Source organism: Typopeltis vanoorti, chromosome 2 (assembly GCF_054136105.1).
Source record: "Typopeltis vanoorti isolate ZY-2024b chromosome 2, IOZ_Tvanoo_1.0, whole genome shotgun sequence".
Taxonomy (NCBI): Eukaryota; Metazoa; Arthropoda; class Arachnida; order Uropygi; family Thelyphonidae; genus Typopeltis; species Typopeltis vanoorti.
In genome coordinates this window covers 39,912,562-39,925,502 of record NC_143550.1, presented here as the reverse complement: position 1 = coordinate 39,925,502, position 12,941 = coordinate 39,912,562, and the positions used below count along the sequence as shown (strand labels likewise).

Here is a 12,941-nt window from a genome sequence, read left to right as displayed (position 1 = left end):
GCAGCCAATGAAGTTGTAACTGAGTCTCGGCTATTGCTGTTACCTTCCTACCATGATCAGAGCTCATAGATCGATAACACCCTATCCTTATATTGTCCTCTACAGATAACGTAGAATATGAAAAGCATTCTTGCTTCGCCCATCTAGCAAAAAAATTTTACTACAGGGAATTGATCGAGTTTTGTACGTGATACTTGTTGCAGATGAGTTTCGAAGATCTCGCCATTTTATGTTAGTGCTTTTATCCTAAAAATTCAGTTTTGCGAAAATACCGGCCAAACTACAACTGAACGGTAAAGTTTTTTTTTTTTAACTTCTGACACTTCGCATTGACAGACATGGAAAAACGAATAGATGAGACGATATTTGAGGACGTATATCGTGAATTCATCAGACTAGGTGAGCTGCTTGATAACAACTGGCCAGGAAAGGTGAAACTTTACGATACGCTTCCCCCCACACACACACACACATACAAGCGTCACAGGTGATGACACCGATAAAATGGAGGAACAGTTGGACTCAGTGATTTCTACTCCCTCATATTTCGAAGACGTCCGCGCACTCAAGAAGCGCAAAATAACCGTAGAACCACCCAAAGATAAAGAAATAGAACAAGACGGTCCAGTTTCGGACTCCACTGCTTCTCCCAAAGAAAAGGTGCCTCCGATCATACTAAGAGAAAAACACCGATGGTTACGTCTAAAATCTACTAAGTCCTGTTTACAAATTGATTACACAAAGGCCAAAAATGTGGATGAGGGTATTAAGATACAACCCGCAACGGTGACAGATTATAGAAAATTAACAAAGGAAACGGCTGCTGATCTTAACTTACAGGATCTGCTTCCTATAAAGGTATAGATCTAACAAGACTCCCATGCCGTCAGTCCTTGTAGAGATCCAGAACATATACAAAAATATTTACAACTTGAAATCAATCTGAGGGCTTATCATCACACCAGTGCCACTCCGGAAAAAAGGCATCTTCTGGGCAATGGCACAGGTGCCAAAAGTTTGGCCACGCCCAGAAACTGTGTAAAGCTGAGTTTAAATGTCTGAAATGTGGCGATAGACATCCAACCAATATCTGTACAAAGCCGAAAACCACCCCGGCTAAATGTGCAAACTGCATTGGCCCTCATCCAGCCAATTGTAAGGGATGTACTCTACACCCGAAGAACAGACAGTTGGAGACAGCTAAACAGTCTTTCTCCTCTAGAACACGAATACCAGAGGCTCCTTCACCACAGCCGGAGGCTCAGAGGTCTTCAAGAATAGAGTATACCAAAGGCAAACAAGAGGTTGTGCAGATGTAGCCCGTTCAAACATGTCAACACCAGAACAGAATCAGCAAACAGTACCTACAAACCCTGACCGCTGAATACATAGATGAATAGAAACAAGCTAATTCCAGCCTCTTTTCAGATCGTAGCATGGAATGCAAATGGCCTCAGGAACAAAATTTTACAGTTCCAGGACTTTACTCATAGATATCAGCCAGATGTTATTCTAATAAGCGAGAGACACATCTAAGACCCTCGGACAGCCCCAAAATAAGGGAGTATCTCTTATATAGAACCGATAGGGTAAACTGTAGAGGCGGCGGCGCTGCTATATTCATTAAAAATAATATCAAACACTATTCTGCAAAAAACCCTCCAACCACTAACCTTAAGGTCACAGGTGTGGAAGTATTCACTAGCTCGGCTGCCAGACTGAAAATCTACTCAGCTTACAAGTCACCTTTAAAAACTCTCCTGCACTCTGATCTAAATGCCATCTTGGGCGTTAGATATTCCATCATTATTGCCGGAGACTTAAACTCCAAGCACACTGCCTGGAATTGTAAAACTACCAACAATAATGGCTGCATCATTTCCAACTACATGGGATCAAACTATGCTGTTGTAGCAGGCTCCACACTAACTCATCTCAGTACGTTTGGTACTGCTGGCATCCTGGTTATAACTATCCTGCAAGATATTAAACTTCAGTACGGTCTAAAATCATTGAACAAGTTATCATCTGATCATAACCCAATTCTCCTACAGCTGGGAAAACAAGAATACCTGTCTCCTCCCTCTCACTGATTTATATCGTGGGAAACATTATCAAAAGCACTCCGGGATTATATTGGACCTGTTCCTCATATAAATTGCAAAGAAGATGTTGAAACCGCAGTCACAAGTCTCACCCAACAAATTAACTCCGCTATAATGGCAGCCACTTCATACAAATCTGTCCCCAAGTCTGGTCGTCTGCCTGAAGACATTATGAACTTGATCAGGGAAAAAAATAGAGCAAGGAAAAGATTTTGCAATAACAGACTAAATGGGACAGTGAGAGATACATTCAAAGCTTACAGAGATCAACTATGGGAATTAGCTTCTATCTCGCCTACTGATCACTCTATCTGGGGACTACTGAGAAATATCAGAAACAAAGGCAGATCCCCCCCCTATACTTTCTGACTAGGGCCTTGTTCACACAGACGTAGAAAAGGCAGAAGCCATAGCAAAAAAATTAGAAGAGCAGTGCAAACCTACAATCACTTGTATAAAATTCACAGACAGGTCAGACACTCATTAAAACCCCCCGATACCGGTGCTGACCATATTGCACCCACATCACCTGCTGAAATATATGATATAAAAATTTAAAGAACAAAAATGCGCATAGTCCAGATGGCATCACAAATAAAGTGATCGAGCTGCTGCCCCGAAAAGCTGAACAATTTGGTTTTCGGCAATACCATACTACCCAAAAAAATCCTCAGAGGCGTCAATACACTGGAGCTGTTTTTATTGATTTATCCAAAGCATTTGACAAAATATGGCACTTCGGATTGCTACATAAACTTATCTCATCCGGTATCTCACTAAAAATGGTACACCTAGTTAGATCATATCTACAGAATAGAAGCATGCAAGTCAAGATAAATGGCACTATTTCATACCAGCGCCATATCTTGTCCGGAGTACCATAGGGATCCCTACTGGCTCCATTACTGTTCTCTATATACATGTCAGGCATTCCGCACAACCCACTGTCATCCATCATGGTCCTATATGCGGACGATACAGCATTATTAGCCAGATCTCTTCGGCCACACCTTGTTACTAAATAGCTTCCAAAAAACCTTCTGAAGTTAGAGAAATGGTTCTCTAAATGGAGACTACAAGTAAATCCCCAAAAGAGCACAGCCATTCTCTTCACGAAGAGATCGATATCTCCTGCAGGAGACGTCTTACTATTCAATACTAAAATCCCATGGGAGACAGAAACAAAATACCTTGGTGTCGTGCTCGACCAAAAAATAACTTTTAACCAGCACATCAAGACTACGTATGCAATGGCATCTAAAGCCATTGCCCAGATCTACCCGCTAATTAACAGGAACAGCAAGCTAAACATCAGAATCAAATTGCTTTTATACTAGTTGCTGATTCGTCCCATAGTCACTTACGCTTCTCCAGCCTGGAGAAGCGTAAGTGACTACCTCCAACACTAATGTCCTCAATCTGCAACGTGCACAAAATAAGTGCTTACGAATGATTCTAAACGTTCCATAGTTCGTCAGAACCAAGAATTTCATGGAGATACAAATATTCCATATATTTTCTCTTTCCTACAATCTTTAGCAACAAAGTTTTCCTAAAAACGTCCATACACCCTAACGATTTAGTTCAGCAAGCTGTAGCCTACGATGCAACGGATATATTCAAACATAAAACACCAAAAGCCATTTTAACTTCCTGTAGCGATACATAATCTCCATGCCCATTCAGGGTGAACAAACTGCTCACAAAATTTTTCCCTCACTGTAGCCGTAATAGATAGCGGGGAATATGAAAAGCATCTTGCTTCATCCCCAAAGCCAAATTTTACTACAAGGGTCGATCTAGAGGGTAATATATGGCAATGCTGTAGCCAATGAAGTTTTAACTGAGGCTCGGCTATTGCTGTTACCCCGCCATGACCTGAGCTTATAGCTCAATAATACCCATCCATACATTTTCTTCAGCAGATAAAGGGAATATGAAAAGCATTCTTGATTCATCTAGCCAAAAAAAAAAAAAAAACAATTACTACAGGAATTCATAATCTGGTTAGGAAACGTCCCTTATAATATATAGACATTATTGTCTAATTTTCTAAGACTAGGAGGATTTTTGTAGTCTGTTCTCTGTCGGTATGAGTATCTCGTTTTATGATTGTTCTTTTTTTTAACATAACATAGCAATAATAAACTAAAATAACTAATACAACATTCAACAGTGAGTTGTTTTATTTTGAAAATCCGCAAACTATCTTTGCTTTCCCGATATTAGCCAGAGATGACAAATTAGTATTTTTCCATGATTTTTTAACCTGCGGGAATTCTAATATTTTGAGACAAATAACAACTCATATAAAACCGTGTGATGCATCTTATCATAATTTATTTTTGAATTATTTTTGCTAGAATGTAAATTGCAAGAAAACAATGTCTGAATGAATTGATAAAAAAAGAAAACTAAATGGATGATATGTGAATATTTGAATGAATAAATAAAATTGTTTACAGTCAGGTCTATATTTATATGGTCTATTATGTGAAAATAATAGACCATATAAATATAATGGAATGCATTCGACATCTTAAGAGAAATTTGGGAACTTATTTTACTGTTGTTAAGCGTTGTTAGCTTCAAAAAGTTAAACTCAGGGAGTTTATTTACAGTAGATGAACCGAAGATATAAGACTAGTCGTCTAAGAATACCTCACATGAGTCTTAAAAAGGGACTTCAAGCACAAGACATCATTGTGTATGCAGTGAAGATCAGGCAACGTATTTTAGAAAGCAGATAGGATTGTTCCCTTTTTGCTGGAAAGAGTGTAATCACTATCGTCAGTCAGAAACACAGGGAGATTTACTTCCAGCCTGGAAGATAACCAACCAAACTAGTTCCAAAGAATTGGCAAAGTTGATTTGATTTGTATAAGATCGTAGACAATGAAAGGAAAACATGCAAAACTGCACGAGTCAGTAAAAAGAGATCAAGGAAACACACGCACATGCTCTGCTTTCGCTTGCAGTAGTTAGATTATGTGAAACTTGAAGTTCACTATACCGAAATGCTATAGAGAAGTCTTGAAAGAGTAAAACAAGATGTGATCAGTAGCGAGTAAAGGTTTTGCGAAGAGAGATAAAGAACTGTTTGTATTTTTATTTCGAAAGTTGCAAAAAATGATTTCTGATATAAAGAGCGAGTTGAACTAGATGGTAACAGTAATCATCATACTGTACAAATAGCTATTCATCTTTTATTTATTTAAAAAAATTTAAGAAATAAATATGTATTTAATTTGACTATTGAAGATCTTATCTAGAATTCAATTTGTCAGACATTTCTAAGTGTTCGTTTCCAGATCTTAATCTTTAGCTGAACGTTTAAGGATTGTATATTGATCAACGAATATTTTGGCTATTTAAAAACAAAACTCAAATAAAAATTAAAACGTTAGTTTCGTTTAAAAGCAAAAGAAAATATGAAAGATTTGAAAAACTATAAAAATAAATTAACATTTTCGTGACATTAACAATTCATGGCAGCAACACAATATTCTCTAATTGTTAAAAATTAACTTAACATTATGAACAATTAGAGAATATTATGAGATTGCTTAAAATTATGCCGTTGCATGAATCTGCTCCGCTTTTCTATTCCCCTAAGGAGAAACCTTTAAATTATCTCTTTTTCTACCGACATGAAATCGTGGACATCAGGAGAAAACTATGCACGCACCTCCTCACAACAATCCTAAAATACTATAAATTTTCGACAAGTTCATGAAAAGTATATGGGACATTTGTGCTAAGAACAAACTGTTACTTGTTATAATAATTAACACTGTTATAGTATCTACACATCCCATGGGCTGCAAAATAAAGAGGGAGAATTAATAATAAATTTTAAATAAGAAAGCATATGCTTTTAAAAAATCAACAGAATTATAAACTAGCAAACCACAACCCAGCATTCTTCGTCTTCAAATATTCAGGACTACGTTGAGAAAGTTTAGCTTCTTGCTCCCTTTGAAAAAATGCTGTGCTCTCATCCTACTCTTCCTTCAGGCATGTTTTGTTTTACTTACTGGAGTTTCATTATTACGAAAGGAGTCTGCTATTCCTTCTGAAGTTTCCAGTATTCTTACTTTACTTTAAAAATCACTAATAATATCGAAGGCATATTTCCAATAAGGTTTGTGTTGATGAGCATTAACTGGAATCATTTTAACATGTTTAACTGATCATCATTAACTGATAAAATAATCAAAAATATTTATTCTAACAAGAATTAACATTAAGTAATTATATTTTTTTATTGTAGCATTGTCGTTTCGTTTGCATGGATAGAAATTAATATAAGATTATGCAAATTTTTTTAATAATCAATATTTTAAGACTAATTATACATTGTGTTAATCCAATGTTAATTACAAAAACTATTGTTACCATAAATGGGATTAATTGTTTAAGATTAACAATACATGTAATCGATATGAATTGTCTATTGTAAATAGCATATATTTTGCAAATAAAAGTTTTTCTTATGGAGAATTATTCTCCATTGTTTTTACAAAAAAATAAATAAATAAAACAAAGTATTGTTTGAAATACTTGGAATCTAAAACAACTTCACGATTTGATAAATGCGATATTGTAGAAATATTTGTAGCAGAGTATTCAATGATTCCAAATAAAAATATAAAAATAATAACAAAAAATCGATACCCTTGATTCAAGTAATGGATCTTTTGGTGTCATATAAATCAAATACAACTAAGCCATTGCGCTGAATTCCATGGCGAGTAAAAGGAAACTGTGTAATCTTTATTTGGCAGATGCGTCAAATACAGACTGTTTCTCATCTCAGGCAATGAGGGTACTATTGTCGTTTTGTACAAGAAGGTTTTTACGAAGTTTCTTACAGTTGTTTTTAACATCACCAAACCTCTCCAATCGAAAAACAAAGTGACATGAAACGACTACATGTCTTTCTTACGTTTTTTGTTAATTATTATATTGACAATGGCGTAAGATAAATAAAATAGAAAAAAAATGAGTAAAAAGACAAAATCTCTTGATTGTCAATTAGGAGGTAAAACATGTTATTAAATTTATTTTTAAATGGTTGATTTTGCATTTTTTGTACAGTTGATGACGGATTCTCTTAAATAAATCTCAAATGTTAAATGAGTGAGATCATATGTGTGTGCGTGGGAATTAACTAACTTGGCATTAATTCAACTAATTCGCCGTACACAATCGCTTGTTTAAAACCAGCCTTGCACTCATCTACAAGAAAATCTACGCTACATTCAGCTCTTAAATTCATTCTACATTCAGATATAAAATTGGTTATCAGAGCTATTCAAATCCAACTTTTACTCAAAAATGGCGTTAAATTTGGACTTCATCGTAAAATAAACGTATAATTTCTCTCTCTCTCTCTCTCTCTCTCTCTTTCACACACACACACACACACACAAACTTCTCATAACACTTATAAATAACTTATAAATATATAAATGAGTACTATATTGGGATCTGAACAAAATGGAATGCTAAGGATTACTTACATCGTTAAATTGGCTTCTTTAAGCTGATCTTTGAAATAATAAAATATACGCAAGGGACCTTTATGTATATTAAAACGAAAAAAAATGTCATTCTTATGTCCTATGTTTGGAGCGGAAAACGATTTGAGAAGTTGCAATGTCTTCAATGTTACATCCGGGAAGTTCTTAGAATTTCGAAACAGTATAATATGCGTCGCATGCAATCTTGAAAAGTAGTAACAGGTGCCACTAAACGTGTACTGCTTACTTTACTTCTTCCTTCTCGACACTAAAAATCCATACATATTTTCTCTAAGAAATTGAATATTAAAGAATTTTTATGAATTAAGCAATAAATTATGAATTTATCTAAATCAACGTAAACTGTAAACGAAAATCCAAGTAAGTTTTAGTGGTATAGAATTATTATTTCAATAGTGCTTAATGGGAAAATATTAATTTTGATGCAATAAAATAGAGGCACGCAAAGCAATCAATTCTTTATCTAGTAGGAAGTGAATTATGCAATCGTGTAGAATGTTTCAAGTGATGGATCTCATTATCAAATTATCTTTAAGTTTTTACAAAGTGATCAAATTTAGATGGGAGAGTAGAAAAAAAGATCAGATTATCTCGGAGAAATCCCAGCACAGTGTAGTTGAACATGTCTTGGTAATGTGAGTATTAGTTGTTTTGAAACTTCCCACAATTGATATCGTTGCTAGTGATTTTTGTTTTCATTTTTTTACTGACAGTGTATTGATAGATACATTGTCAATAGAAAACAAAATCAGTCCTTGCTCGCCACATGGCCATGAACAAACCACTCTATCCATCTGGCCTACATGACGCATTGCTTCACTGTCTTTATGTACTGTTCTATCTAACTTTAACGCACTGTTAAATACTGTTCTAACTTTAACGCACTTATCTCACTAGCTTACATTAAGATAGTGTGTAACATACGAAATAGACAAAAATGAAGTTTGCAACCTAATGCATAACAATGTCAACCACAAGACCTAGTGCAACAATACAAATGGACATTGCACTTCATAAAACATGGGAAGTAATGACAAGTCATGATTTATATCTAACAGCTAGTTTTGAAATCAGTTTACTAACATTTCGTGGCTGGGGACCACATTACAAAACTTGATTATAAAATAGAGTTAATAAGTACTGACATTCTATAATATCGAGTATTGAATAATAAGGTTTCAACTTCGCATTTTTATTGAGCTCAAACTTGCACATGTAATTACGTTGAAATTAAACAAACCAATTTCTACTCTCAATAAGTTGGTGCATACTTTATCGCTGAAGCTTATCCCAATTTTTTTATATTTATTTTACAATTACCGGTATTTTTTACGCTCTAGTTCTTTTATAGGGATTTAATTAAAACTTACCGATATCAGTTCTTCTTAGCGGGTGATTTGTTAGTCTCGAGAGCTGCGATAGTCAGTCAGAGAGTTACTATTAGCTCTCTCTCTCTCTCTCTCTCTCTCTCTCTCTCTCTCTCTCTCTCTCTCTCTCTCCTTTATTAAAAGAAGAGTCAATAATTATTTCTTTGGTATAAACTAACACACAAATCAGCTACGTATTTCTTAGCATCCTTTCCAAAAACATCATAATATCTTTTGGGGCCTAAATTCGCTATTTTGGTTCCAAACTGTTATTATATTAACGCCACTCTTTATAACCATTAGCAACGTATGCGTTACTTATAAAGACGTGATAATGAGCGACTGTCATCATCCCTTTACGAGGAAGTTTCTAACGTTCCTCCAATTGTATCACAAAACGAAAGAATCCTTTTGTCTTGATAGTGAGCACATTCTTCAACATTTCATCAGATATGTTGTCAGTTCCAGACGACGTTCCTGTGTCTTAGCAATCGAATTCCATTGCAGAAGACAGATAACGTGGCAGCCAATCTTCTGTCATTTTCTTCCTACTCTACTCCTTCCTTCCGTCCTTCCTCAGTTATTTCTAGCTCTACCCTTATTAAAGAGACTTTGTTTACATTTTTCCTCTGCTAGCGATACTAACAACTTTGTCTTCCTTCGTTTTCAAAAATACTCATGTTTCTTATTAGTCATAAATGTACAAACTCAAGTGCATTTATCCCAGCAGCTACGGTTATGAGGCCAATGTATTGTATTTGTAAATTGAACCAACCTGTGGTCCTCTGCTTTGTGTATGTGTTTTATGCATAGTTACGTGCTTATAAGGAGCACAAATGAGTTATGAAATCCACCTAAAGAATGTATACGTCCAGCCCAAGAACTCAAAAAAAAAAAAAAAAGATGGAAAAAATATATCAAAAATTCTGCCAAAAATGTTTAAATTTACCCTTAGCAATGCAGTTTAGTAACGATTTTAATTCCTTTAGAATATTGTTTCTTATGGCAGTTGCTTTATTCGGGCGCTAATCGTTATACAGACTTTCTTGGTAACTGTGGTACTCTCATCTAAATGCATTCCACGTAGGTTGTTATTCCATGAATGTTACGACTAGTAATACTGACTTAGCATATTTGTGCGTTCATAGAAAAAGTAAAAAAAACATTTTTGCAGTCATCAGCAGAAAATGCGGGACATAAAAATCCATATATGCACAACAAAAATTGATTTTACCTCATTCGCAGTTAGCACTCACTTACAGAAAACAGATTAGAAACAGAATTTTAACTGGAAATAAAAATATGCTGTCGTTGTTATCATGACTGATGTTAGCAGTTAATGCGATACACATTTTTCTCTCAAATAGTATTCTCTTTTTGTGAACACTAATATATTTTCTATGCAATATACTCAGAAAGTTGAATTTGTTGGAATGTAAAGCCAAAATGTATTTTAAATGTATGACATTAAAATTTCTCTGTGAAGATTGAGTGAGCATGTAACTGAAATCATCGCATGTTTTTCGTTACGCTTTGTAAAGCTTCTAAAACTTATTCAAGTCTTTCGCTCAAAGCTTTCGCCTCAAAAACTTTAATTCTTCTAATACATAAATGCTTCGTAACATCTAGTTAATGATAATTATCCAAATCTGGATAACTGGCAGCCGAGAGGTAATCTGAGTAATTAATAATATACAGTCCTTTTAAGAAACAAGAAAAACAATGGGTAAACAATGTCTAAGAAATATTAGCTCAAGTATTCACTAGAGCTATAGTAGAAGAATAATGTCTTTGTTGGGATAAAAATATCTGACAGTAGCTACCATAAATAGGAATATTGGTGAGAATAAATTTTTTGGGTGTCCATATAAGTAACAAGTGAACCTCGTATCTCCTTAAATCTTTAGTAAGGGAAACTGGTGAAGATGATACCTTCGACATTATCGTTTCTTTGTATATCTTCCAAAAAAAAAATTATAATTTATTGATCACATAAGAAGAGTTTTCCACTTGGGTTGGCATTACAAAAACGATACCAGCATGACAAGCACAAACATAACGTTCATATTTATGTGATAACTTTGAAAAATAAGGATAATATATCTCTTTTTCGTAAGAGTATCATCTGGTTCTGGTAGACAATAAGAGCGAAAGGAGAAAAATTCATTGTTAAATGCATCAAGGTTAAAATGAGAACTTTCAAATATTTATTTGACATAAGAATGAGAATTTTTATAATTGTTGCTGCACGGAAATTGAAAATAGTTCTGTCATGTTATGTAGTATTTGTTTCTCAAATTTCGTATTTAAATAATGAAATAGGTTTACGTGTATAGCATGCGATGCCATTGTTGGTATCCATGACTACTGAAATATCCATGACTAAATTAAACAGTTTCCTCATTAAAAAAATCCAACAACAATAAACATTGTGCAACAATAATAAAAGTGGCCTTCAGATAGAAACTCGAGAAAACAAACATTGTTTTTATTATTATTATTATTATTATTATTATTATTATTATTTATTTATTTATTTATTTCTGCTTCTTAAAGAAAATGCAAAACATAAACTTGCAGTAAGCTATCTATTAATAAATAAAGCGCTGCTATTCCAGTTGCAAGACATGTCACGTACTGTTATTCTTCCATAAATCAGTAAATCAAAACAGAAATTGTGCACTATCTTAATTTTATGTTTGTTAAAGTGGAAATCGAGAAAATGTATAGAAAAAACGATTCTAGGAAAATTAAGTGTTCTGATAGACCTTAAAAAAAACCATTTCTTCGTTTGGACAGTCTAATCATACCGCTGATATCAAAACTTGTCAATATAAACAAATCAAATAAAGGTCTATGACACGGAATCGTTTCTCAAGGTGTGACCTTATGAAATTGCTGCTTTTTCGTTTATCGGATTGTTGCCAACAGCAGCAAGAGCAAAAATGCCTTCAATCCATGGAGAAGCAAACGATCGGGACAATTTCAATGATGTATCGGTCTGTCAAAAATCAATACATTTCAACGCGTTCGTAACAATACAAGCAAGAGTTTTTATGGTTATTTTTAACTCCTTCAACAGTGACTTAACAATGAAAAATGATTTTATTACATGCAACAATTATTTAGTATAGTATCAAATCTTGTGTTGTGTTAATAATAAGCAAACTCACCGAATAGAACGTAAATAAATAATAGTCGGTACTTATAGCATAATTCAATGCATTTTAGTATTTCCTATATTACATAGAAAATATTAAAATGAAGAAACATCATATTGTGTTCAACCTGAAGTAACAATTCGTAACAATACAAACATAATCATAAGATAATTTTAATAAAAGATCAATATCGATATTTAATTTGCAGTAATTATTAAAATATCAATTTTTGATTAAATTATATATAATTGTTTTAATTGTTCAAACTTTTAATTCATAACTTTATAGTTATGAATTCATAGCTTCAGTTCATAACTCTGAGGTGAAATAAATTAAAAATGTAAAACAACAACAGCTGTTCTTTTCTTTACCTGAGAATAGCGACTTCTCAGTACATCTCATTGATCGGCATCAGTGTAGGTGGTTACTCTTGGAAACACAATCTAGCGGATGATTGGTTGAAAGATCATAAGTCTGTATTATATTTCGGTAGAGAAGTCAGCTTAAATATTCTAGAATACACGCGATAACAAGAACATTCAGAGTAGTTTTAAGTTCACCAGTGGGATATCGAGAGTACACGAGCGCCGATGCACACCAAAAGAAAGAGTAGCTAGCTGTCAATATCTTAAGACAGTTGTGAAGATCTATTTATTTCACAGTGTATGATTTTCCATTTCCTGACTTATATTTTTAGCCCAGATCAACAACTGAACATACAAAGTGCACATGGTTTCATGTCTTTCAACCGATGGAACCTGC

General features: G+C 34.2%; 1 protein-coding gene across 1 annotated transcript in view; it reads right to left on the bottom strand.

The window, feature by feature from the left end:
• The window catches only part of LOC150108941 (allatostatin-A receptor-like), a 246,917-nt gene extending 234,265 nt beyond the window's left edge, over nucleotides 1-12,652 (bottom strand). The window contains exon 1 of the mRNA XM_090401334.1: nucleotides 12,551-12,652. The gene's annotated coding sequence lies outside the window, so the exon portion shown is untranslated. The remainder of the gene's footprint in view (nucleotides 1-12,550) is intronic.
• Between the last annotated feature and the right edge of the window lie 289 nt (nucleotides 12,653-12,941).